Source organism: Hyaena hyaena, unplaced genomic scaffold (assembly GCF_003009895.1).
Source record: "Hyaena hyaena isolate Hyena2069 unplaced genomic scaffold, ASM300989v1 scaffold_1918, whole genome shotgun sequence".
Lineage (NCBI taxonomy): Eukaryota > Metazoa > Chordata > Mammalia > Carnivora > Hyaenidae > Hyaena > Hyaena hyaena.
This window is the reverse complement of record NW_024082557.1, coordinates 32,156-58,862: the sequence shown is the minus strand read 5'-3', so window position 1 is coordinate 58,862 and position 26,707 is coordinate 32,156. Positions and strand designations below refer to the sequence as shown.

Here is a 26,707-nt window from a genome sequence, read left to right as displayed (position 1 = left end):
AGGTCAACACCATGACATATCATAGTGAAACTTGCAAAATACAAAGATAAAGACAATTCTGAAATCAGGGACAAACAAGCCTTAACCTACAAGGGAAGACAGATCAGGTTTACAGCAGACCTATCCACTGAAACTTGGCAGGCCAGAAGGGAGTGGCAGGAAATATTCAATGTGCTGAATGGAAAAAGTATGCAGCCAAAAATTCTTTGTCTAACAAGGCTGTCATTCAGAATAGGAGAGATAAAGACTTTCTCTTACCAAAATGAATGAATGAATAAATGAATGAATGAATGAATGAATGAATGAATAAATAAATAAATAAATAAATAAATAAATAAATTGAAGGAGTTTGTAACAACTCAACCAGCCCTGCAAGGAATATTAAGGGGGACTCTTTGAGTGGGTGTGGGTGTGGGGGAGACCAAAGCAACAAAGACTACAAAGGACTAGAGAACATCACCAGAAACACCAACTCTATAGGCAAAACAATGGCACTAGATTCACCTCTTTCAATAATCAATCTGAATGTAAAGGGACTAAATGTTCCAATCAAAAGACATAGGGTATCAGAATGGATTTAAAAAACAAGATCCATTTCTATGCAAGAGACTCATTTTAGACCTAAACACCTGAAGATTGAAAGTGAGGGGGTGGAGAAACATCTATCATGCTACTGGACTTAAAAAGAAAGCCAGAGTAGCCATACATAGATAAACTAGATTTTTTACAACAAAATTTTAATGCTTATTTTATTTCTGAGAGAGAGACAGAGTGTGGGCGGGGGAGGACAGATAGCGAGGGAGACACAGAATCCAAAGCAGGCTCCAGGCTCTGAGCTTTCCACAGAGCCCAATATGGTGCTCAAACTCACGAACCATGAGATCATGACCTGAGCCAAAGTTGGACTAACTAGATTTTTTAAGCAAAGACTTTAACAAGATATGAAGAAGGACATTATACTATGATTAAGGGTCTATCCATCAAGATCTAACCATTGTAAATATTTATACCCCCAACATGAGAGCACCCAAATAAACAAAACAATTAAAAACAAACATAAAGAAATTAATAATAATACCATAAGAGTAGGAGACATTAATAACCTACTTTCAGCAATGGACAGATCATATAAGCAGAAAATCAACAAGGAAACTATGGCTTTAAATATCACACTAGGAGCACCTGGGTGACTCAGTCAGTTGAGCATCTGACTCATGGTCTCATGGTTTGTGGGACTGAGCCCCACAACAGGCTCCGTGCTGAAAGCTCAGAGTCTCAAACCTGCTTCGGATTCTGTGTTTCCCAATCTCTCCGACCCTCCCCCATTTTCTCTCTCTCAAAAATAAACATAAAAATTTCTTTTAATGCCACACTAGACCCAATGGACTTAAACATATATATTCAAAACATCTCAAACTTAAAAAAAATTTTTTAATGGTTTTATTTATTTTTGAGAGAGAGAGAGAGAGAGCACACAAACAATGGAGGGGCAGAAAGAGACAGAGGCACAGAATTTGAAGCAGGCTCTAGGCTCTGAGTTGTCAGCACAGAGCCGACACAGGCCTCAAACTCATGAACCGTGAGATCATGACCTGAGCCGAAGTTGGTCGCTTAACCCACTGAGCCACCCAAGCACCCCATCAAAACACTTCATCCTAAAGCAACAGAATATTACATTCTTCTCAAGTGCACATAGAACATTCTCCAGAATAGATTACATACTGGGTCACAAATCAACCTTCAACAGGTACAAAAAGATCGAGATTATGCTGTGCGTAGTTTCAGATCACAACACTATGAAACTTGAAATCAACCACAAGAAAAAATTTGGAAAGCCCTCAAATACATGGACATCCTAGTTAAAGAATGGGGTAACAATAAAAATTAAAGAATACATTTAAAAAAGTACATGGAAGGAAATGGAAATAAAAATATGACAGCCCAAACCCTTTGGAAGCACCAAAGGCAGTCCTATGAGGAAAGTACACTGCAATTCAGGCCTATCTCAAGAAGCAAGAAAGGTCCTTACACCTAAAGGAGCTAGAAAAGGAGCAGCAAGTAAAGTCAAAAGCCAGCAGTAGGAGGGAAATTATAAACATTAGAGCAGAAATAAATTACCAAAACAAACAAAAATCAGTAGAACAGATAAATGAAACTAAATGCTGGTTCTTTGGAAGGATAAACAAAATTGATAAATCCCTAGCCAGACTTATCAGAGAGAGAGAAAGAGAGAGAGAACCCAAATAGTTGAAATCAGAAATGAAAGAGGGGAGATCAGAACCAACACCACAGAAATACACACAATTATAGGAGAATACTATGAAAATTATATGCCAACACAATGAACAATCTGGTAGAAATGGACAAATTCCTAGTCACCCACATACTACCAAAACTGAAACAGGAAGACACAGAAAGTTTGAACAGGCCCATAACCAGCAAACACAATCAATCAGTCATCAAAAATCTCCCAAAAAACAAGAGTTCTGGGCCAGATGGCTTCCCAGGGGAATTCTACCAGACATTTAAAAAAGAGTTAATACCTATTCTGCTCAAACTGTTCCAAAAATAGAAATGGTAGAAAAGCTTCCAAACTCATTCTATGAATCCTCTCAATAGATGCAGAGAAAGCATTTGACAAAATACAACATCTTTTCTTGATAAAATCCCTCAACAAAATAGGGATAGAAAGAACATGCCTCAACGTTATACAGGTTATATATAAAAGGAACACAGCTAATATCATCCACCATAGGAAAAACCTGAAAGCTTTCCCCCTAAGATCAGGAATGCAACAGGGATGTCCACTTTCACCACTGTTGTTCTACAAAGACCTAACCACAGCAATCAGAAAACAAAATGAAATAAAAGTCATATAAATTGGAAAATAAAAACTCAAAATTTAACTCTTCACAGATGACATGATGTTCTACATGGAAAACCTGAAAGACTCCACCAAAAAAACCCTGCTAGAACTAATACATGAATTCAGTAAAGTTGCAGTTTATAAAATCAATGTACAGAAATCAGTTGCATTTCTATACAACAGAAATGAAACAGCTGAAAGAGAAATCAAGGAATCGGTCCCATTTACAAATGTACCAAAAACAGTAAGATACCTAGGGATAAACCTAACCAAAGAGGTAAAAGATCTATAGGCTGAAAACTTTAAAACACTTCTGAGTGAAATTGAAGAAGACACAAAGAAACGGAAAAACATTCCATGCTCATGGATTGGAAGAACAAATATCATTAAAATGTCGGTACTACCCAAAGCAATCTACATATCCAGTGCAATCCGGATCAGAGTCACACCAGCATTCTTTACAGAGCTAGAATAATCCTAAAATTTGTATGAAACCAGGAAAGACCCCGAATAGCCAAAGTAATGTTGAAAAAGAAAACCAAAGCTGGAGGTATCACAATTCTGGACTTCAAGCTGTGCTACAAAGCTGTAGTCATCAAGACTGTATGGAACTGGCACAAAAACAGACACATGGATCAATGGAACAGAATAGAAAACCCAGAAAGGGACTCACAACTATCTGGTCAACCAGCTTCAACAAAGCAGGAAAGAATACCCAATGAAAAAAGACAATCTCGGAGCACCTGGGTGGCTCAGTCGGTTAAGCGTCCTACTTTGGCTCAGGTCATGATCTCACGGTTCCTGGGTTCGAGCCCCACGTCAGGCTTTGTGCTGACAGCTAGCTCAGAGCCTGCAGCCTGCTTCAGATTCTGTGTCTCCCTCTCTTTCTGACCTGGTCCTGCTCACGCTGTCTCTCTCTGAGAAATAAATTTTTTTTTAAATATTTTTATTTATTTCTAGGAGAGAGAGAGACAGTGTGAGCAGGGGAGGGTCAGAGAGAGAGGGAATCACAGACTGAAACAGGCTCCAGGCTCTGAGCTGGCAGTCAGCACAAAGCCCGACGCGGGGCTCGAACCCACGAACCCTAAGCGAAAGTCAGACGCTTAACCGACTAAGCCACCCAGGTGCCCCGAGAAATAAATTTTAAAAAATAAAAATAAATAAGAAAAAAAGACAATTTCTTAGGTAATTGGTATTGGAAAGATCGGACAGCAACATGCAGAAGAATGAAACTGGACCATTTTCTTACACCATACACAAAAATAAATTCATAATGGGTGAAAGACCTAAATATGAGACAGGAAACCATCAAAATCCTAGAGAAAACAGACAGCAACCTCTTTGACTTCAGCCAAAGCAGTTTCATTATTAAACATGTCTCTAGAGGCAAGAGAAACAAAAGTAAAAATGAACTAATGGGATCTCATCAAGATCAAAAGCTTCTGCACAGCAAAGGAAACAATCAGCAAAACTAGAAGGCAACCAATGGAATGGGAGAAGATATCTGAAAATGACATATCTGATAAAGGGTTACTATCCAAAATCTCTAAAGAACATATCAAACTCAACCCCCCAAAAACAAATAATCCAGTTAAAAATGGCCAGGAGACATGAATAGACATTTCGCCAAAGATATCCAGCTGGCCAGCAGACACATAAAAAGAGCTCAACATCACTCATCATCAGGAAAATACGAAACAAAACCACAATGAGATACCACCTCACACCTGTCAGAATGGCTACAATTAACAATTCAGGAAACCACTGAAGTTGGTGAGGATGCGGAGAAAGGTGAACACTTGCACTTTCGGTAGGAATGCAAACTGGTGCAGCCACTCTGGAGAACAGTATGGAGGTTCCTCAAAAAATTAAAATAGAACCGCTTATGACTCAGCAATTGCACTACGCAGTATTTATCCAAAGGATGCAAAAATGCTGATTTGAAGGGGCACATGCACTCCAATGTTTTAGCAATACTATCAATGATAGCCTAAGTATGGAAAGAGCCTAAATGTCCATCAACTAATGAATGGATAAAGAAGATGTGGTAGATATATACAATGGAATACTGCCCAGCAATTAAAAAAAAAAAATCTTGCCATTTGCAACAACATGAATGGAGCTAAAATGTATTACGCTAAGGGAAATAGGTCAGTCAGAAAAAGACAAATATCATATGCCTTCACTCATATGTGCAATTTAAGAGAAAAACATGAACATAGGAGGGAAGGAAAAATAAGATAAAAACAGAGAGGGAGGCAAACTATAAGAGACTCCTCAATTCAGAGAACTGAAGGTAGCTGGAGGGGAGATGGTTGGGGGGATAGGCTAAATGGGTGATGGGCATTAAGGAGGACACTTGTTGGGATAAGCAAGGGGTATTATACAGTATAAGAGATTATCTCTGGATTCTACTCTGACACTGTACGTTAAGAAACTTGAATTTAGGGGCGCCTGGGTGGCTTAGTCGGTTAAGCGTCCGACTTTCACTTAGGTCATGATCTCGCGGTTCGTGGGTTCAAGCTCCGCGTCGGGCTCTGTGCTGACTGCCAGCTCAGAGCCTGGAGCCTATTTCAGAGTCTGTATCTCCCCCTCTCTCTGACCCTCCCCTGCTCGCGCTGTCTCTCTCTCTCTCTCTAGAAATTAATAAAAAAATAAAATAAGAAACTTGAATTTAAATAAATATCTATATACTTTTTAAAGGTCATATAAAGGAAATTTATTATACAAATTGGTTAAATAGAGGGGCGCCTGGGTGGCTCAGTTGGTTGAGCAACCAACTTCGGCTCAGGTTATGACCTCACGGTTCGTGGGTTCGAGCCCCACTTCAGGCTCTGTGCTGACAGCTAGCTCAGAGCCTGGAACCTGTTTCAGATACTGTATCTCCCTCTCTCTCTGACCCTCCCCTGTTCACGCTGTCTGTCTCTCTCTCTCTCAGAAATAAATAAAACATTAAAAATTTTTAGAAAAAAAAACCAAATTGGTTAAATAGAATTTTGACTGTTTATACAAAAATTAAAAATAGGGGCACCTGGCTGGCCCGTCAGTTATGTTTTCAACTCTTGATTTCAGCTCAGGTCACAATCTCCCCATCATGGGATTGAGCCTCAATTCAGGCTCTGCACTGAGCCGGGAGCCTTCTTGGGATTTTCTCTCCCTCTCTTTCTGCCTGTCCCCTGTTCAGGAAAGCACTCTCTCTCACACACAAAAATAAATACAGCTAAAAATATATAAATAAAAGTCGCTATCCTTAACACATGCACATTGAGACAGTGTAAAATTAAGTTCCAAAGAGTATTTTCACCATAAAGAGTGGATAACTGTTGACGACTAATAACCTGAGTATGACACAATAAATGTGGAAGATAAAAAACAAACTGTAATGATTTTGGTATCTCTCCCTCTCCCCTTCTAGTCTCCCCTGTCCTAATGTCCTTTCCTTCTGTTTTCACTGAACGCACTGTTTCTTGCTCAGTTCACCTGTCCTTCACTATCCAACTGTGCTGTCAAGACCAGAGGACCAGCATGCTCTGCAACCTGTCACCCCTCATTACCCCCTCCCCCACCCATCCTCCCTTCGCAGTGCACACCACCATGTTCACAGGGACCCGTCACCCCTCTTCACCTCCTCCCCCGCCCAGACCCCTCCAACACCCACACCTTTCCACATAGACCTATTACCTCTCTTCACTCCTTTTCCCGCCCGGTTCTCCCCCTCAGACCCCCCCCCCCCCCCCCGCGCCACGTTCATAGGAACTTGTCCCCTCATCACCCCTCCGCTGTCCAGTACCCCCTCCACGTTCACAGGGAACCCTCTTCACCCCATCGCCCGCCCAGCCCCTACCGCGCCCACCCCCTTGTGCACAGGTCCTGTCATCCCTCTTCACCCTTTCCCCCGCCCGGTCTGCCCCCTACACACGCCAAGTTCACGGAGGGAACCGACACCGTCTTCACCCCTCCCCCGTCCCGTTTCCACCCCACACCCTCACGTTCACAGGAACCCATCACCCCTCTTCACCCCTGCTCCACTCGGTAACCTCCTAGCATCCCCGCATTCACAGGGACCCGTCTCCCCTGTTCACCCCTCCCCCGCACAGTCGCCCCCCTCCCCGTAACCTCACGTTCACAGTGGCCAGTTACCCCTCTACACCTCCTCCCCCGCACGGTACGCCCACCCCCGCGCACCCCTGTGTTTACGAGGACCCGTCACTTCTCTTCACACCTTCCCCTGCACGTTCATTCCCTGCGCCGCGCCCACTCCCGTGTTCACAGACACCCGTCACCCCTCTATACCACCTCCCCCGTCGTCCATCCTCCCTTCCAAGTGCGCAACACCACATTCACAGGGACAGTCAGACCTCTTCACACCCGCACCCCCGCGTTCACAGGGACCCGTCACCCCTCCTCACACTCTCCTCCGCCCTGTCCCCTCCCCGCACCCTCACGTTCAGAGGGACCCTTCATCCCTCATCAACCCCTCCCCCACGTTCACAGGGACCTATCATTACCCCTCTTCACCCCCTCCCTTCTCCATCCTACCTTCCCAGCGCGCACCACCACGTTCACAGAGCCCGTCACTCCTCTTCACATCCTCCTGTACCCGTCACCCTCCCCCCGCACCCTCACGTTCATAGGGATCCGTCCACTTCTATACCCCCTCCCCCTCCCGGTCCGCCCAGTCCCGCTCCCACCCCCGCGTTCGTAGGGACACAATCAAGACAGTCCCCGGAGTGGGGGGAGCGTTTGCGGCGGATCGTAAACACACCCCAGCAGGCATAACCAGCGGCATGGCGTCCGGGACCCTTGTCCCTCCCAGCCCTGGACTCGGGGGCAGGATGGGGCCGCGAAGCGCAGACCTCAGCCAGAAGCTACAAGCCCACACTCGCGAGGAGATGCGGCCCCAGAGAGCGCTTCCGGGTCGCGGGTCGCGGAGTCCCGAGGGGGCGGGACCAGTGTGAGAGGCCTCAGCACTTCCGCCCGGGTGCACCGTTTCCGTTCCGTCCTTCGCGCGGGGCCTCCTTACGTCCGCGCGGGTGTGCGGACCGCTTCGTTTCTGCAACTTCTTCAGCTACTTTAAGGTTCAAGCATGCAGTGTGGAGGACAAGTAATAAAGGCTGAGATGTTTCTTTCTCAACCTCTTTGAAAGGACTTTTGTCACAAACAGCTTTTTCTCAGTGTTTGCTGCGAGTCTATCGGGAGCACGTGGGTTGTGATAGCCGGGGACCCGGAGGAGGGGGGCGTCAAGCAGATAAGAGAAGGGTGGCTGGTGGTGTCCGGGGAACCGGTCGGCGGGGCCGTGGAGCAGAGGAGCAGGGGGTGTGTTGTGGCCTGGGACGCCTGTGGGCGGGGGCGTCCAGCAGATAGAGAAGGGGGTCTGGTGGTGTCCGGGTCCCTGGTGGGCGGGGGCGTCGAGCAGGAGGAGCATAAGGGGCTGTCTGTGTTGGCCAGGGCACCAGCAGGTGGAACGCGGCGATGGAGGCCACACTCAGTAGGCGAGGGGATAGAGCAAGGGGGGGGGGGGGGGGGGGGGGGGGGGGGGGGGGGGGGGGGGGGGGGGGGGGGGGGGGGGGGGGGGGGGGGGGGGGGGGGGGGGGGGGGGNGGGGGGGGGGGGGGGGGGGGGGGGGGGGGGGGGGGGGGGGGGGGGGGGGGGGGGGGGGGGGGGGGGGGGGGGGGGGGGGGGGGGGGGGGGGAGCCAGCCTGTGAGTGCCCCCTCCATGTCCTGGCTGGGTCCACACAGAAGGCAGAGGCACAGCCCTGGGCTCCTACATGGACTAGAACTCCTTTACATTTGCTTTCTCCTGTTTAGAATTTGTACAGATGATGAGGTGCCTGGGTGGCTCAGTGGGCTAAGGTTACGCTTTGGACTCTTGATTTCAGCTGATAGTTGTGATCATCCGTTTGTGGGTTGGATCCCCACATGGAGCTTTGTGCTGACAGTGCAGAGCCTACTTGAGATATTCTCTCTCTCTCTCTCTCTCTCTGCCCTTGCCCCACTTGTGTGTGCACACACACGAGCTCACTCTGTGTCTCTCAAAAACACACTTAAAAAAAGAACTTGTACAGAAGATTTATGAATTCTAATATCTTTGGGTTAAATGAGGATGGCACTCCATAATTTGCTTAAATCGTCCTAAAACATTTTAATCTTTTCATATCTTTGTTCCTATTAGTATAACTTGAAAAATATGAGATATTTATGATTTTGTTCTCTATTTATGAAGCATTTAAAGTATGTATTTTTCCAAATCAAAGCCTCACTGAGATACCACCTCATGCCAGTCAGAGTGGCTAAAAGGAGCAAATCAGAGGACTCTAGATGTTGGTGAGGATTTGGAGAAACGGGCACCCTCCTACACTGTTGGTGGGAATGGAAACTGGTGCAGCCCCTCTGGAAAAGAGTGTGGAGATTCCTCAAAAAATTAACAATAGAACTCCTCTAGGACCCAGCAATAGCACTGGTAGGAATTGACCCAAGGGATACAGGGGTGCTGATGCATAGGGGCACATGGACCCCAATGTTCATAGATAGCATCACTCTCAACAATAGCCAAAACATGGAAAGAGCCTAAGTGTCCATCAACTGACAAATGGATCAAGAAGATGTGGTTTACCTACACAATGGAATACTCCATGGCAATGAGAAAGAATGAAATCTGGCCATGTGTAGCAACATGGACGGACCTTGAGGGTGTTAGGCTGAGCGAAATAAGTCAGGCAGAGAAGGACAGCTACCATATGTTTGCACGTATAGGAGGATTAGGAGGAACTTAACGGAGGACTGTGGGGGAGAAAAAGGGGAAAAATAGTGGGGGAGAGGGAGGGAGGCAAACCATGAGAGACTCTTGAATGCTGAGAACAAACAGGACTGATGGATGTGGGGAGAGGGTAAGGGGGGTGATGGGCACTTGTGGGGATGAGCACTGGGTGTTATATGGAAACTAACTTGATAATAAACTATTTTTAAATAGATAAAATAAAGTATGCATTTTTCGGGCTGCCTATTAAGCGACTGACTTCAGCTCAGGTCATGATCTTGCAGTCTGTCTGTGAGTTGGAGCCCCACATCCGGCTCTGTGCTGACAGCTCAGAGCCTGGATCCTGCTGCAGATTGTGTCTTCTTCTCTCTCTGCCCCTCTCCTGCTCACACTCTTTCTCTCAAAATAAATAAACATTTAAAAATTTAAAAAAAAATAAAGAATTTTTCAGGAAATAAGTCATTTTGTTGTTAACTAAGAAAACATTAGCTTTTCAGTAGTTGCAGGCTTATTTGTTAGGGATGTCTATTCTTTTACATGAACATTTCAAGTTTTTTTTTAATGTTTATTTTTGAGAACGAGAGTGTGAGTGGGGGAGGGACAGAGTGCGAGCCCAAGCAGACTCCAGGCTCTGAGCTGTCAGCACTGAGCAGGATGAGGGGCTGGAACCCATGAGTGGTCAGATCATGACTTGAGCTGAAGTTGGCCCCTTAACCGACTGAGCCAACCACATCCTAAAATTCTTTAACTCCGGTGGTCATGCAAAGATTCCAGGAGGAAGAGGAATTTTCTGTGCTTCTCCAGAGCCTTTCTTTTCTTTTCTTTTTTTTTTTTTAATTTTTAAATGTTTCTATATTTTTGAGAGACAGAGAGAGAGAGGGAGGGAGGTAGTGGAAGACACAGAATCCAAAGCAGGCTCCAGGGTCTGAGCTGTCAGCACAGAGCCTGTTGTCGAACTCGAACTCACAGACCATGAGATCATGATCTGAGCCAAAATCAGACACTTTAACTGACTGAGCTGCCCAGGCGCCCCCAGAACCTTTCATTATTGCCAGAAATGAAGATCTATGTTACTTTGTTTTTGTGAAAAGCTGTGATACAGTAATGAGGCAGGATTTAGACGATGAGAGCACGATCTAGCATGAAAAATAAACAGCCCGTGACCCAAGCAACATGGGGACTGGACCATTCCATGGGTTACAGTGGATTTGGGGCTGGTCCCACTTTGGGTTTCTTTCTTTTCCCTGTGTTTTTCACGGACGTTTTCTCGTTCTACAGGAGGCAGCTTGCACTTCATGGACAAAATTTCTGTCCAAAGAACAAAGCACCTTTGAGGTAAGTGCTAGACAGGGAGGAAGGAGTTACTTGCTCTTCAGAAGGAAATCCTTGTCATCCAGAGCCATACAACTTTCCTTGATGCTAGTCAGGGTTTTTCCAAAGTTAGAAAATATAGACAGCATGCGTGTGCTGCAATATCTTCACCACCAGTTCCAGTGGTTCTCAAATTTTGCTGCCCATAGCCATCTTCTGGAAACTTAAAGTCTCGAGGCCCAGGCTTTAAAACAAACCAACAGCGAATAATTGGTATGTGTAGGGTAGTGCCTAGAGAACAAAAAGTATTAAAACCCAACAACTGTTTCCAGTTTGAGGAAAACTGCCAGTCAGTCTGCATGCAGCGCTTGTCACGATTTAATATACATAAGATCCACTTAGGGATATTGTTTATATGAATATCTTGATGCAGTGGGGCTGATTTGTGCCTAAGATTCAGTGTTTTTAATAAGATACATGTCCTACCAAGCTCCTTTTTATTCTCAGATAAATTAACTTTGACGAATAAAAATAATTTACAAAATGATCTCCAATGCTTGAAAGTTAAAATACTTGTATAGTATATCATATTTGTAAGAATTTTATTAACGATGAAATACTTTTTAAAAGACATAGTTTTAGTGATGTTTAATAATCAAAATGTACAAGACAATATTCCCCACCATGATATTCACTGAAACACTTCAGCAGAGTCAAAAACTCTGGACACTACTGAAAAGATGCACACCATAAAGATAGGTCCTTTTCCCAGATTTTATCAAAATTTAATCATTTGCAGACCAAATGCTGATTAATTTCATAGTATTCTATTTACAGTTTAAAACCTACTCATACAACTTGACCAATTTTCAGTAAAATTCATTGATTTAAAAATAATTCATATGCCAGTTTAATAAGTTCCATTTACATACATATGATTTAAGTCTACATAACTAAATATGTAGTGTCTGTGTGTGGGTCCCCCAAGCATTATCTGGAATATTCTTCCATTTGCACACATACTACAGCTGAGGAAGCGCTGCATAGCCAGAAACAGCTATTCCTACATCTTCCTCCTGTCAATTTTACAGTCCTCCCAAGTCACATGCTCCCAGTCCTTTTCAGAGAGGAGACCAGAGGTCTTCACAGAGAACACTCGAGGGGACAGAGGGACAGTGTCTGCAAAAACTGAGGGCTCCTGCTTCCCAGGAGGATGGAATGAGAGCCGCCATGGATCTGGAGCTCCATCAACCATTGTTTTATCCAGTGAAGACCATTCTGAGAGACAGCCAAGAACATGGCTGGATGGTGAGGGAGGGGGCACGGTGCAGGTATGACAGCATTCAAGGGCACGTGTGTTGCCTGGAGGCCAGAGGTCAGTGCTCAGGACCTGGGCTGGTACCTTCCTGGTCACGTGAAGGTGTTGCTTTGGTCTAAGTCCATTTGTAGTGGACTGAAACTGGAGAGTCTGGACAGCCTCCAAATCAGGTCTCTGAGTACTCTCCTGGATGATCTGGAATGGAATTTGTCTTAGTTTATTTGGGGGCTTATGGCAAAGCTGGATGGCCATCTGGTCAGATCTCTTGCCCGATGACTCGAGGCTGAGCTTAGAGTCCTGGCCCAAAATACATGCAGCAGGCTGTGAGTCCAGTGTTGAGGTCATTTTATGACACTTGATTTGTGTCTGAGGGGTTAGGACTGGCTCAGGCCACGTGGTTTAGAGGCAGCCTGAGGAACATCATGGGAGCAAATGTAGGGCCTATTGTCTGTCTGCATGATGATGAGGGCAGGATCCTGGCCAGAGTGCTTGGATGCTGGCAGAGGGGTGCCAGTGACAGCCACTTACTGTTTTATCTTTTGTCCATGAAGTGAGATGAAGCTCCATTCAGGTCTTTTGATGGAGAGCCTGTAGGGAACATGAGTCTCGTAACAGATTTCTTTCCCAGTAGCTGGCTTGTGAGAATAGGGCCCAGGGTAGATGTCTCCTTGATTGCGTAGACAAGCACAGGCCTGTTTGGATGCTGTTGGAGAAGACATCACATATACACACACACGTGTATGTACGTATGTATGTATATACACACACAGTTGACCCTTAAACAACACAGGTTTGAATTTCATGGGACCACTTATTCATGGCTTTTTTTCAATATAGTAGAATGTTCTAAATGTATTTTCCTTTTGTTTTCTCAATATCAGTTTCTTTTCTCTAGCTTATTTCATTGTAAAAATACAGTGTGTAATATACACATAACCTGCAAATACATGATAACTGACTGATTACATTACTGGGAAGGCTTCCAGGCAACACTAAACTATTAGTAACTCAGTCTGGGGGGAGTCAGAAGTATACTTGGATTTCCAACTGGTGATATATGTGTTAATTAACTTGACTGTGGGAATCCCACATCACAGTGTATATGTATGTGTACCAAAGAATCATGTTGTATATTTTAACATGATATGGGGAAACTTGGCAAGGGTGTACCCTCTCACTGCACATTTATGTGGGGATCCTGGGCTCATGGCCTGGAAAGAAGCAGTGCTCCACGGGAAGGACCCTGCAGGGAAGTGGACTGGTTATGGGCAGAATGTATCCTGGTCTTGTCAATGTCTGCAGGCTCTGTAGAGAATATCTGGACCACCTAATATCAGTAGTTTGCTTTACTCTCCTTTTCTTTTCCCTAGCACGTTTACTACTGGTTTATGAATATTATTATTAGCAATAATAACTTTTACCCTTGTTTATTTTTATATGCTTTTTCTATGTCATTATTATATACTCTTATCTTTATTATTTTCTTTACTTCTGTATTCTTCCAGTATTTGTGTTCTTTTTTTACTTCCTGAGTAGGAAGCTGACATGACGGATTTGAGTCTTGACTTCTATTCAGACATGTCCATGTCAATCTCTAAATGTACCCCTAAGCACTGATTAGTTTGGTCCCATATCTTCCCTCTTGTCTCCTAAATCCTGTGCCTGCCAGCCATGTGTGCCCTCCAGGGCCTCCACCCCGTGTGCCCGCAGCCCAAATCTGTTCTCCAGTATCACCAACGCCATGTCCTCCTCTGCATACTTCCAACCTCTGTGCCCATGACCCATGTCTGTCATCACGTGTTTCTAATCCCTCTGCCAGGAGTTCTTGCCAGTCTCAAAAGTCTACATTCCCTGTGCCTGCACCCTCTGCCAGCCCACATGATGCTTCATCCCTTTTAACAGTCCCATCATGGAATTCATTTCAGCATCTCCCCACCCCCATGGCCCAGGACAGTTCATGTGTTTCTTCTGGCAGGAGCTGAGCTGACCTTGGGGAGAGAGATCTGAGTTGCCAACTGTCAGAGTGGCAGACAAAACATCAAGTCAAAAATGTAAGAGTTAAGCCTGTAATGACTTATTGTGGTGGCACAAGCAAGAGCCTTAGCCACAGCAGTTCTGATAACCTGTGCTCTTCCCCATCACCTGGGATGTTGTACAGATCAAGGTGAACACAAATGTGGGCTTGGTCTCACTGTTGAGGAAACCCCAAACAAACGGTATGGCATTTTCATAGACCCTTGAGCTGGAGGGAGAGTGACAAGTGCTAGGGGCAAGAAAGCACTGAGCACTGTGTCAGAGTTGGAAAAGTGTTTTCAAGGTTTTCCCATCTTCTCCCCCTGTGAGGGGATCTCGGCAGAATCAACTGGAGAGGACCTCATCCCTAGACGCAGATGGAGAGAAGCATGTATGTTTTAGGAGATGCTGTCTTTCTCTGAAGTTTCTTATACTGAAATCCAAGCACCTATTGAACACAAGATTCCTCTGTGACACCAACATTTAATTATAAATGGAGAAATGGGATCACACAAAGAACTGTAAGGAATTGGTCAACAGTGACCACCCGTCATCTGCCTCACCTCCTTGGAGGTTCACGTCAGCCTTCCTCGGATATGGATTTATGGATTTCCTGAGTCTAATGAAAAAGGACAGTCATTCACACAGACATAAGACTCCTTCATGTACCTTCTTCTCCCAAGAGGCATGAGAGTGGTGTCATAACCACCAAGTCAAACATAGTCCTCAACTGTGTGGTCTCTCCTTGCTGCATGTTCTACACACTTTCCCAAGGACCTGCCCCCAGGAGGGCACCCTCAGGCAAGGCAGGTGAGGTGATCTTGAGTGACTAACTGGGGAGACTTTCCTGAGTTATCTTACAATGTACTCTGGAAGCAAAGCTACACAAAGTCCTGACCCCAACGGAGACCAGAATCAATGCTATGGCAACACTATCTGTGGCAAACAGAGTTGAATGTGGAAAAGGAAGCATGTTTGTCTCTCAAAAATCTGAATTTCTGGGGCACCTGAGTGGCTCAGTCGCTTAAGCATCCGACTTCGGGTCAGGTCGTGATCTTGCGGTTTGTGAGTTCTAGCCCCACGTAGGGCTCCATATGGGCAGCTCAGAGTCTGGAGCCTGCTTCAGATTCTGTGTGTGTGTCTATCTGCCCCTCCCCTGTTTATGCTCTGTCTCTCGAAAATAAGTAAATGTGAAAAAAAAATTTCTTAAATCTGAATTTCCCATTTTGCACAAGAGGAAGCCATTTTCAAATACAAATTTACTTCCAAAAACCTAAGTTCTCCTCTATTCGGTTGGAAGCTTCCCAATAGAGGGTCTGAACTCTTTTACTTAATGTTTTCTTTTCAGAGCCCCACTCTGAATCACAAGTATCTTAACTTCCAGTAAACAAGCTAATACTTTAAGCTTTCAGTCCCTACAGTGAAATTGAGCAGGATGCTTGTCACTGCGCCTGCATAACTCCATACAGGTCACACTCTGGGGTTCATTTCTTTTGGAATTTGAACCTCATTTCATCAGGAACATTTAGAGTCATGCCTTTCATCCATATCTGTTCTCAGAATACTATTCAACACTAAAGAGTCCTTAACCTGGTGAGCAAACACATATCACAGCATGTAATTTCCTCACTGTCCTATTTCTCTAAGAGCTAAATATGAGGCCCAAATTGTCCAGAAACCTACCTGAAATGCAAATGTCCTCCTCCTCCTGTGTCAGTAGAGACTCAGAAAGGTGGGTAGCAGGCAGACTCCAGTGGAGGAGACTCAGCATCCGACGTGCCCAATGAACGGTCAGTAAGGGACACTTCCTTCCCTCCCTGATGTTTATACTGACCCAAAGTCACGTGACCATCTCAAGCACTTTAGTCCAATCCATCCAGTCAGTTTTGTGGTCTTCATTTCTAGACACTAGGAACTAATCCTTGTGCTTTAGCGTTTTCATACATTTTTAAATAGTATGTATATAGAGATATACTCTTCAGAATACACAGTCTATTTACTCTAGGAAAAATAGACATGTCTGTGTATGCCTGTTTCATTCATAACCTAGTTATCCTTGTTTACCTAGAAAGAAGTGACGGGTCCCCTGGCATCATGTACTTTCACATTGTTGTCAGCCCATCAGCACCCTCCATGTCCAAGCTTCTCATTTTGAAACCATGTGTCCTTCACTACACACTCGGCCTTTTCCAGTGTCCTTCACTACACACTCGGCCCTCCGCATTCCCCTGTCTCTCGAATGTTGACTGTGCTAGGACATTCAGAGGAATGTTATCCTATGCTAGGTGACCCCTTGAGACTAGTTTCTTTGGCACTTTATCTTGACAAAAACCATTTTTATAAAAACCATTTTTGATAAAAACCCTCAAGAAAGTAGGGATAGAAGGATCATACCTCGAGATCATAAAAGCCATATATGAAAGACCCAATGCTAATATCATCCTCAATGGGGAAAACCTGAGAGCTTTCCCCCTAAGGTCAGGAATGAGATAGGAATATCCACTCTCGCCACTGTTACTCAACATAGTATTGGAAGTCTTAGCCTCAGTAATCAGACAACACAAAGAAATAAAAGGCATCAAAATTGGGCAGGAGGAGGTCAAGCTGTCACTCTTTGCAGATGACGTGATACTCTATATGGAAAACCCAAAACATTCCACCAGAAAGCTGCCAGAACTAATCCAGGAGTTCAGCAAAGTGGTAGATATAAAATCAATGCACAGAATCGGTTGCATTCCTATACACCAATAATGAAGCAACAGAAAGAGATATCAAGGAATTGATCCCATTTACAATGGCACTAAAAACCCATAAAATACCTAGGAATAAATCTAAGGAAAGAGGTGAAAAATCTATACACTGAAAATTATAGGGGCGCCTGGGTGGCTTAGTCGGTTAAGCGTCCGACTTTCGCTTAGGTCATGATCTCGCGGTTCGTGGGTTCGAGCCCCGCGTCGGGCTCTGTGCTGACTGCCAGCTCAGAGCCTGGAGCCTGTTTCAGAGTCTGTGACTCCCTCTCTCTCTGACCCTCCCCTGCTCACGCTGTCTCTCTCTCTCTCTCCTAGAAGTAAATAAAAATATTAAAAAAAAAAAAAAGAAAATTATAGAAAGCTTATGAAAGAAATTGAAGAAGACACAAAAAATGGAAAAATACTCCATGCTTCTTGATAGGAAGAACAAATATTGTTACAATGTCAATACCACCCAAAGCAATCTACATATTCAATGCAAACCCTATCAAAATAACACCAGCATTCTTCACAGAGCTAGAACAAACAATCCTAAAATTTGTATGGAAACAGAAAAGACCCTGACGAGCCAAAACAATCTTGAAAAAGAAAATCAAAACAGGATTCATCATAATCCCAGACTTCAAGCTGTATTATAAAGCTGTTATCATCAAGACAGTATGGTACTGGCACAAAAACAGACACTCAGATCAATGGAACAGAATAGAGAACCCAGAAATGGATCCACAAACGTATGGCCAACTCATCTTTGACAAAGCAGGAAAGAATATCCAATGGAATAAAAACAATCTCTTCAACAAGTGGTGCTGGGAAAACTGGACAGTGACATGCAGAAAAATGAACCTGGACCACTTTCTTATACCATACACAAAAATAAACTCAAAATGGATGAAAGACCTAAATGTAAGACAGGAAGCCATCAAAATCCTTGAGGAGAAAGTGGGCAAAATCCTCTTTGACTTTGGCCACAACAACTTCTTACCCAACATGTCTCTGGAGGCAAGGGAGACAGAAGCAAAATGAACTATTAGGACCCTATTAAAATAAAAAGATTCTGCACAGCGATGGAAACAATCAGCGAAACTAAAAGGCAGCTGATGGAATGGGAGAAAATATTTGCAAACGTCATATCAGATAAAGGGTTAGTACCCAAAATCTATAAAGAACTTACCAAACTCAACACCCAAAAAACAAATAATCCAGTGAAGAAGTGGGCAAAAGACATGAATAGACACTTCTCCAAAGAAGACATCCAGATGGCCAACAGACACATGAAACAATGCTCAACATCACACATCATCCAGGAAATACAAATCAAAACCACAATGAGATAACACTTCTCACCTATCGGAATGGCTAACATTAACAACTCAGGCAACAACAGGTGTTGACAAGGATGTAGAGAAAGAGGATCTCTTTTGCACGGCTGGTGGACTGCAGACTGGTGCAGGCACTCTGGAAAACAGTATGGAGTCTCCTCAAAAAGTTAAAAATAGAACTACCCTACAACCCAGCAATTGCACTACCAGGTATTTATCCAGGGGATACAGATGTCCTGTTTCAAAGGGGCATATGTACTCCAACATTTATAGCAGCACTATCAACAATAGCCAAAGTATGGAAAGAGCCCCAATGTCCATCGATGGATGAATGAATAAAGAAGATGTGGTATATTTATATACATACAATGGAGCATTCCTTGGCAATGAAAAAGAATGAAATCTTGCCATTTGCAACTCTGTGGATGGAACTAAGAGGGTATTATGCTAAGTGAAATTAGTCAGAGAAAGACAAATATCATATGACTTCACTCATATGAGGACTTGAAAATACAAAACAGATGGACAGAAGGGAAGGGAAGCAAAAATAATATAAAAACAGGGAGGGGGACGAAACATAAGAGAGTCTTAAATATGGAGAACAAACAGAGGGGTTGTGGAAGGGAGGATGGGCTAAATGGGGAAGGGGTATTAAGGAATCTACACCTTAAATCATTGTTGCACTATATGCTAACTAACTTGGATGTAAATTTTAAAAAAATAAATGAAGTAGGTGATCTTTGCTCCTTCGGAGACAATGTTTAAGAGTCGGGACGAGGTTTCTATAGCTAATAATATGGCTCACAGTTCTGAATGCCAGGTAAAGCCTGGTCCAGTGTATAATATATGTTCCCAGTTTTTTCCAGTTTTCCAAAAGCAAGAACCCTTGTGAGTTTCCCCTGAGGCATCTGTAAACACCATAAGGACATTCTTAATAGGTTGTAGCATCTAAGGATGTCATCAGAGGGAGTCTTTTGTTCCTTTAGAAGGTTAGATTTTTTCCCAGTGACAAAGGAGGGAGTTGGCATTCTCTGGATATAGGAGTGTCAAAGGGGCTGGCTGACAGTAAGGAGGCTTAGGTTCCTTGGAAAATTTTTTGTTTACTTTGGGTGGGTCTATATCTTTATAAACATCATCTGCATTCAGGGGGAGAATGACCAAACGGACTATAGACCATGTAAGTATAACCTCAGGCAGAGCACTGGCATCTTCGGTATGGCGTGCCTTTAGTGTTTTACCTATTTATTCCCAAATGTTTAGTTCGAAGGTTTCTTGCTCAGGAAACCAAAGGCAGTGTTGCTGGATAATCATTAATGATCTAAGGAGTGCTATATGAGTGTATTTTCTCTGTTCTAGGAATAGGAGATCTCTCATAATAATTCTCTCAAAAGTTCCACCACAGCAAATCCTAATATAGTTTCACTTTTCTCTTACCTCATCAGGAGAGATTGTAGTCCAGTGCCCTTTTTTCTTTCTTAGAGCTCTGATCGTTCCACAGCCTCCTGCAGTCCTTGAGTTACGTCAGCTCATTAGCCACATCAGCTTATAGTCACGTTGGCCTCTAGTCACATCCCCTTCTTAGCCACATCGGCTTCTGATCACGTCCCCTTCTGTCACATCTACTTCTTGGTCCCACCATCTTCTAATCACGTTGCCTTCTATCACATTAGTTTTTCTTCTAATCACATCAGCTTCACCGTTGCTTTCTGTCATGTTAGCTCTTCTAATCATGTCGGGTTCTAATCACATTGCCTTCTTATCACATCAGGATCACCATCTGTCATAGACTATGGGTCTGGAGTTCTGTCTTGTCCAGCAAGAGAGCGGATGAAGAATTGAATGCAAGAGAGGCTGATGTCCAGGAGGAGACAAGAGCCCCAAAGAGGGCTTTCATCTTGTCTCCATATTTATTGAGCTCATAAGATATTACCCACGTGGTGAATGTGCAGAAAATGAGATCTTACACACGTGAATGTGGAGAAAACAATCAGATAGTAATCATTAACTTGTGTGTCTAAGAAGCAAAGGATCTGGGGGTCAAGTGGTGTTTGTGATCAAGGTACATTGGCACCAGATGGAAAGTAATTTCCTGCAGGTGATATAACAAGTTACTCCTGATTCCATTACATTATCTCGCTAGCTAACCTTGGGCGCTTTAGCCTAGTGATGGAGGCTTTCCGCTCTAAGCCTTTTTCAAACCCATTTATGTAAGTGGTACCTATTTCCTCACAGTCTCCAAAGCTCAGACCAGCCCAGGATCTTCCAAGTGGGTTTTCAGGATGGGAAATTGCCTCAAAAAGACCAATTTACCACCTGTTTCTATATCATCTCTCTCTGAATCTGTCATCTACCTATATGTCTATCATCTATCGCCTATCTTCCTCATGTGTCTACTGTCTACTTATGGAATGTCTTTCTCTTATTTACATTGTATCCATTCTATTCCATACTCTGTTAGTGATTTATAAATTCAAATGCTTTTGAGATAAATGTGGATGACATCCCATAATTGTTTAGTTTTCTAAGTATATTTTAAGTTCATGGTTGTCATTATCTTTGTATCCTTGATCCTTTGGCAGATTATATTCATTTTGAAAATAGAATATAATTTAACTCTTTTACCCATTTTTGCTTTCTTCTTCTAAATATTTTGTTTCAAGTGTGGATTGGAGCCATGTCAAAGATTCACTGTTTAGGAAATACATAATTTTATTTTAAGCTCATGAACAATGAAATGTTCGCTATTTTCAGGCATATGTTTTGGGATGTCTGTGCGCTCACATGAACATGAAATAATATGGACATACTGGCTTTTCTGTAGCCTCATTAATATCCTTAAAAATTGAAGGATGGAATCTGTGAATTAAGATTTCCTTGAGAAATCCAGAAGTTTAGGTTGGCTGGATTTGGCTAGATCAAATAACAGTGTTCCTATTGCCGAAATTGCTCCATTATCATCCCAAGTGAGGGCACCTACTGGTTTTCCCATATGCAATCTCAGTTTGCTAATTGTCAGCATTTTTATTATTCAATATCTTGACTGAATTGGATTTATATTTTGGAAGAAAACTTCCTTATATCTTGACTGAATTTGATTTATGTTTTGAAAGAAAAGTTCCTATAACAGTGGGAAGACATATTAGCAGCTACCTGAGCAGCCCAGTGTTCTCTACCTTAGCTCAATGTCCAGGGTCAAAATTAAGAGTCACAAGGAGGGAATCCTAGGCCCACTGGGCCTTCTGTAAGTGTTCATGGTACCCTTTATGCCCCTGGAAATGCACACACTGCAGTGCAAGGCATGGAGACTCAGACCCGCCAGCCTGAGCAACTGCACAAATGTCAGGTCCTCCTGGAAGGAGGATATAATGCGTGTGCTGGCCAGTGCCGCCCCCTGCTCATCAGAGAGCAACGTGCAACACTCCTTCTTGTGACCTCCCCTAGGGACTGCAAAGCCAGGTGTGTGAACTTCCTTGGGTGTGGGTGGAACACATGGCAGAAGATCAGCCAGGAGAAGCTGGCCATAGTCATCCTGAGAGCTGAATGGATGCTTATGGTTGCCATCTTCATGAGATCCAGCTCAAATAGTGTATGTGCATGTGTGTTTGTGATGCAGATGTCAGTCTAGGAAGAGAAGATTGGATACCAAAATCACAGGTTGACCTAGAGTGATTATTTTTCTGCAGCTTTTCCCTTCACGGCTCAGGTGCACATACACTATTTGCATTTTACCCAAGACACTACCCACTTTAGAATAAAATCAAAAGTGAAAATGGATTTCATTTGTTAAAGTCATTCAAGATCTAACATCCATTTAGCCTTTCAATTGAACTCTTTCAATTAAAAAGTGAAATGGCATCACTCACGTGAAATAAAACACAAAACAGATGAACATAGGAGAAAGGAAGGAAAAATAAAATAAGATAAAATCAGAGAGGGAGGCAAGCCATTGGAGACTCTTGTTTTTATGTTTATTTTTAAGAGACAGAGGGGAAGAACGTGAGGGGGGGCAACAGAGAGAAGGAGACACAGAATCTGAGCATGGTCCAGGCCCTGAGCTATCAGCACATAGCCCGATGTGGGGCTCACACTCATGAACCCCAAGATCATAACCTGAGTCAAAATCAGACGCTTAACTGACTGAACCACCCAGGTACCCCTGGAGACTCTTAACTATAGAGAACAAAGGGTTGCTAGAGGGGAAATGGGTGCAGGGATGGGTTAAATGGGTGATGAGCTTTATGGAGGGCATTTGTGGGGATTATTAGCACGAGGTGTTACATGTAAGTGATGAATCACTAAATTCTACTCCCAAAACCAAGACTACCCTAACTATTAACTAACTTGGATTTAAATTTTAAAAACATTTTAAAAAAGAAAAAAGGGTATACCTCTATCAGCTATGATATTTGAAAATCCAGAATTAAATATGAATTCCTGTACAAAATTCAAATGCTGACATTAGTTTCTAATAAATGTGATGTCTGTATGTTTAGTGTAAACTGAAAAAGCAAGTATTTACCTTTCAATGCACTTGGCAAATGACTAGATTGCTCCTATATGGCTCCACTCACACAGGAGGAATTTGAGGATCATGCACTAATTTCCATTTAACAATGTACTTAGTCTCTCTCCCACGAAATATAATTATGACTTCGAGCATCCATCCATATCTTAATACCTTCAATACCACATCACTACCTAGCTGTCCATTTGAGACTGTTTTTCTGAGGTGTACAACTGAGGACAAAGATTGTAGTGGAACTCACCGGAAATCCCTGTGCCTCCTCCCGTGTGTAGGAGATTGTCAGATTGGGGGTGGTAGCAAACGCTGTGGGACAGATACAGCTGCTTGATGGCTGAACGATTTTGGGTGGGAGAAGGTTCTTTCCACTATCTTCTCTGCAGGCTCATGGGAGGACGATTGTTAAGAGAACCTAATTTAATCAACATGAGCCAATAAGGCTCCACCCACTTATCTCCTGAAAAAATAAGCATTTATTTGCTGTTTACCATTTCCAAGCAATTAGCCAGTATTCACACTGACATGTCTAGGCTTTACAAAATATTTTATTTAGGCAAGTAAAAACTTTGCACACTTACCAATTACTGTTCCCTTTTGTTCCTCCCCTTTGACACAAAAACTTCTGAAAAGTCTGTCTGCTTTTATTTGGAGCTGTAGTTCATCCAGTTTCTTGGTCATTTGCCATTTCTCTGTTTGGAAGCACTGAGTTTGTTTCAAACTCCTTCTGTTGGTGCATGTTTGGTTATTTCCAAACACATCTTTACCTAGTATCCACAGATGACTATCTTTGGGCAAATGTCCTTTAAACAGAGAGTAAGAAATGGGATGATAGGACTGTGAGTATTAGTCATTTTCAGAGGGACTCCAGGTGCTCAGCCTTGTTTCCACCCTACATGCCCAATTGGGCACTTCTCTGACCGTTTCAGGCTGTGATAGCCCCCCAGTGCTCCTCAGTGCTGATAGAGGGGAGGAATCCTCCAAATACCCAGCAACAAACCCAAAACTCTCCAATAACATCATCATAGACAGCCAGCCATAAAGCTCAGTGTTCTCCAGGTCAAGTTGAATGCCATATCCCATGGACACAGCCAGATAGATGGTCCCTCTACATGTCCAGATCACACACACCTACAACATGCAAAATATGTCCTACAAGGGGGCTGCGAGTGAGTGTTTGTGGGTGAGTGTGTCTGTGTGCAGGAATGTGCATCAAAGCCTGTACTCAGATCCCTGGACTCCTTCCTGAGACCTCTGTCCCTTCTTGTTCTTCCTCTTAGTAGCTCTGGCTCTGCCTGTGAAACAAGAGACTTTGTCACTGTTTGTTGCCCTCTGAAGTGGGATGTCCCTGGCTAGTTGTTGAGCTAGTAGATGTTTAGTGTCCGATGATCCTTTTCCATTTCCTCTCTGTATTTGGACCAGTGAATTAGGACTACATGGGTGGGAAGAAGAAATTCTATTTTACTGAAGTTGAATTCAGACTTGGGACAGTGGCTTTCTTGGTGGACTTTCCACTGATTTACCGTGATTGGTTGGACTGGAGTCTCTTCCATGTGATCTTCCAACTCTGGAACTGTAATGCTGGGGTCTGTTTCAGGCCTCCTTTGGGCCAAAATCCATGTCTGCATGGTTAGCTTGGAGTGAAGTGGCTCACTCCAATTGATCTCTTTCCAATGAGCTCTTCTGGATGTAAAAGAGGACATAGGCATGTTGGCTCAGGTCAGAAGTCACATCACTGGTGGTTACCTTAGCATCGTCCATTTTTGTACCACTGGCCATTCCCAGCTTTGATGTAACAGAAGTAATGTCCACTATGACAGTTCCACCCCACATCCACCAGCATGTCATAGAGCACGTAAATCATCGACCTTGCCTTCCGCTCAGACATGTACTGTTACATGTCAAGGCACTCAGGATATTGCACTTCCTTAGCCAGTTTGCTGCCTGTGGAGTCTGAGAATCGTTTCAATACCAGCATTAGGTACTTGGAGCAAGTGTACATAGTCGATGCCTTGGAAGCAGGTACCTTGTCTAGACAAGTACTACAGTGATAGGCATTTTCACCATCCAACTTTTCAGGCTTCACCAACTGTTGCAAAACTTGGCTCACACTCTGAGCTGGCCTGATATCCAGGTAAGGGTCAAAAGTGCTAAAACGCCGTTTCCAAAAATGGGATTTGAGACCTCTAGTACCCTCCAAAGATTTGCTTAATGAGGGTGAGGTCCTCAAACTGAGGCTCTGAAGTCATCCTCACGTAAACATGCGTGCTCCATTGCATCCGGAGTGAACATCAGAAACTCATGGGCATCTTCCTGCCTGTGGGTGTGGAAGGCGGTGAGCAGTGTGGGAGGAGGCCGGATCACATCTCCGGGACGGCTGAGGGTCCGGGTCATGTGAGCCCGCAGAGCACATTGCACACAGAATGTCTGCTTCCTACAGCTTCGGGAGTGCTTCTGGGACAGCACATAGCTGGCGAGGGGTGGTGTGTAGGTCAGACACTGCAGGGCTGCGTTCACGTAGCACGTGTTTCCCACGTTCTGCAGCCCAGCGCCGATCCCAGGGGGTCCCCTCCAACTCCCAGTGTCCCCGTAGGGAGCCAGCCGTGTGGACGCGGGAGCCCAACCATTAGGCAGGTTGCAGCGCGTCTGCGACGATGGTGATGGCATCTCAGGTAGAGTGGGTCCCCTGTGGCCTTCAGCACCTGCTGTAATTGACCAGCAAGATTTGAGTTTTGGAAAGACATTGAACTGAAACTCTTCTTGGTGGTAGGGAGAAGCAGCCTCGCCCCCCCCCCCCCCCCCCATGTCTCCAGAAAGAAATTTCACAAGATCTCCCACGTGGAACCTCATGTTGCAGAACAATGGTTCTCTCAGGAGACTAGTCTCAGAATGACAGCTGTGGCCCTCTCCTCAGCTCTTGTATAACTTGCCCCACCCACACGACTAGGAACACGTCATCCAATCAGCCACAGGAATGAGATTGGATTAAGGGTCTTAGGATGTGTTCACTCTTCTGCAGAAAGGAGACCACTCAGCCCAAGCTGTCTCCTCACCCGCCCTCCCTCAATGGACAAACACACATTCAGCACTTTCTCCATCTCCCTCATTTCCATTGCTCCCTTTCTGGACAGACTGACTTGAGAGTTTCAAACTTGTGTGGAAATCCTTTTTGAGAATCCACTTTGCTTTAAGAGTACTATCAAGTGAGTCAAGGACTGATGGATATTATTTGTCTAGGATATGGAAAACCATTTTACAGATTTAGCTCAGGTATCATGTAGGAGGACTTCTTCCCCACCAGCCAGAATGTATGTGACACCAACAAATTATTTGGGGATAATTACTGTCCGTGGCTTTGCTTCTAAACTTCCTGAACTCTCTCCATATGATCCAAATATACAACTATCATGAAGGTCTTTATAAACATGTTTGTCTACGAAGGTGTGGTCTAGAAATTCTAACAAAACACATCCTGTGGCAGATTTCATGCTTTTTAAAACCATTTTAATTTTTTTAGCTCCCTTCCCAATATCAGTCTATTTATAGTAAATAGACTGTATTTACTATTGTAAAATAGTTACAAATTTTAACTGGTACTATTGGGAAATTACGCCGCAAACTAGTTTTAGGTTCATTTGTTTCAGGACACATTTGTTGCACATTTGTGACATTTATTACAGCTTGAGGTTGGAATTTGGAGATCCAGGGAACAATGCGCCCTCATTTAAGCTGTGCCTTTAATGTGTCAGAATCTCTCGACCAGGTTTCAGAATGGCAGGGTCTACTGAAATGGTGCCTTTTTCCCTCTATTGTTTGTTTGTTCTTATTTTTCTTAATGTTTATTTATTTATTGAG

General features: G+C 43.9%; 1 pseudogene; it reads right to left on the bottom strand.

Moving 5' to 3' along the window:
- Window positions 1-24,216: 24,216 nt before the first annotated feature.
- On the bottom strand, window positions 24,217-25,519 carry LOC120226957 (annotated as a pseudogene).
- Window positions 25,520-26,707: the final 1,188 nt, after the last annotated feature.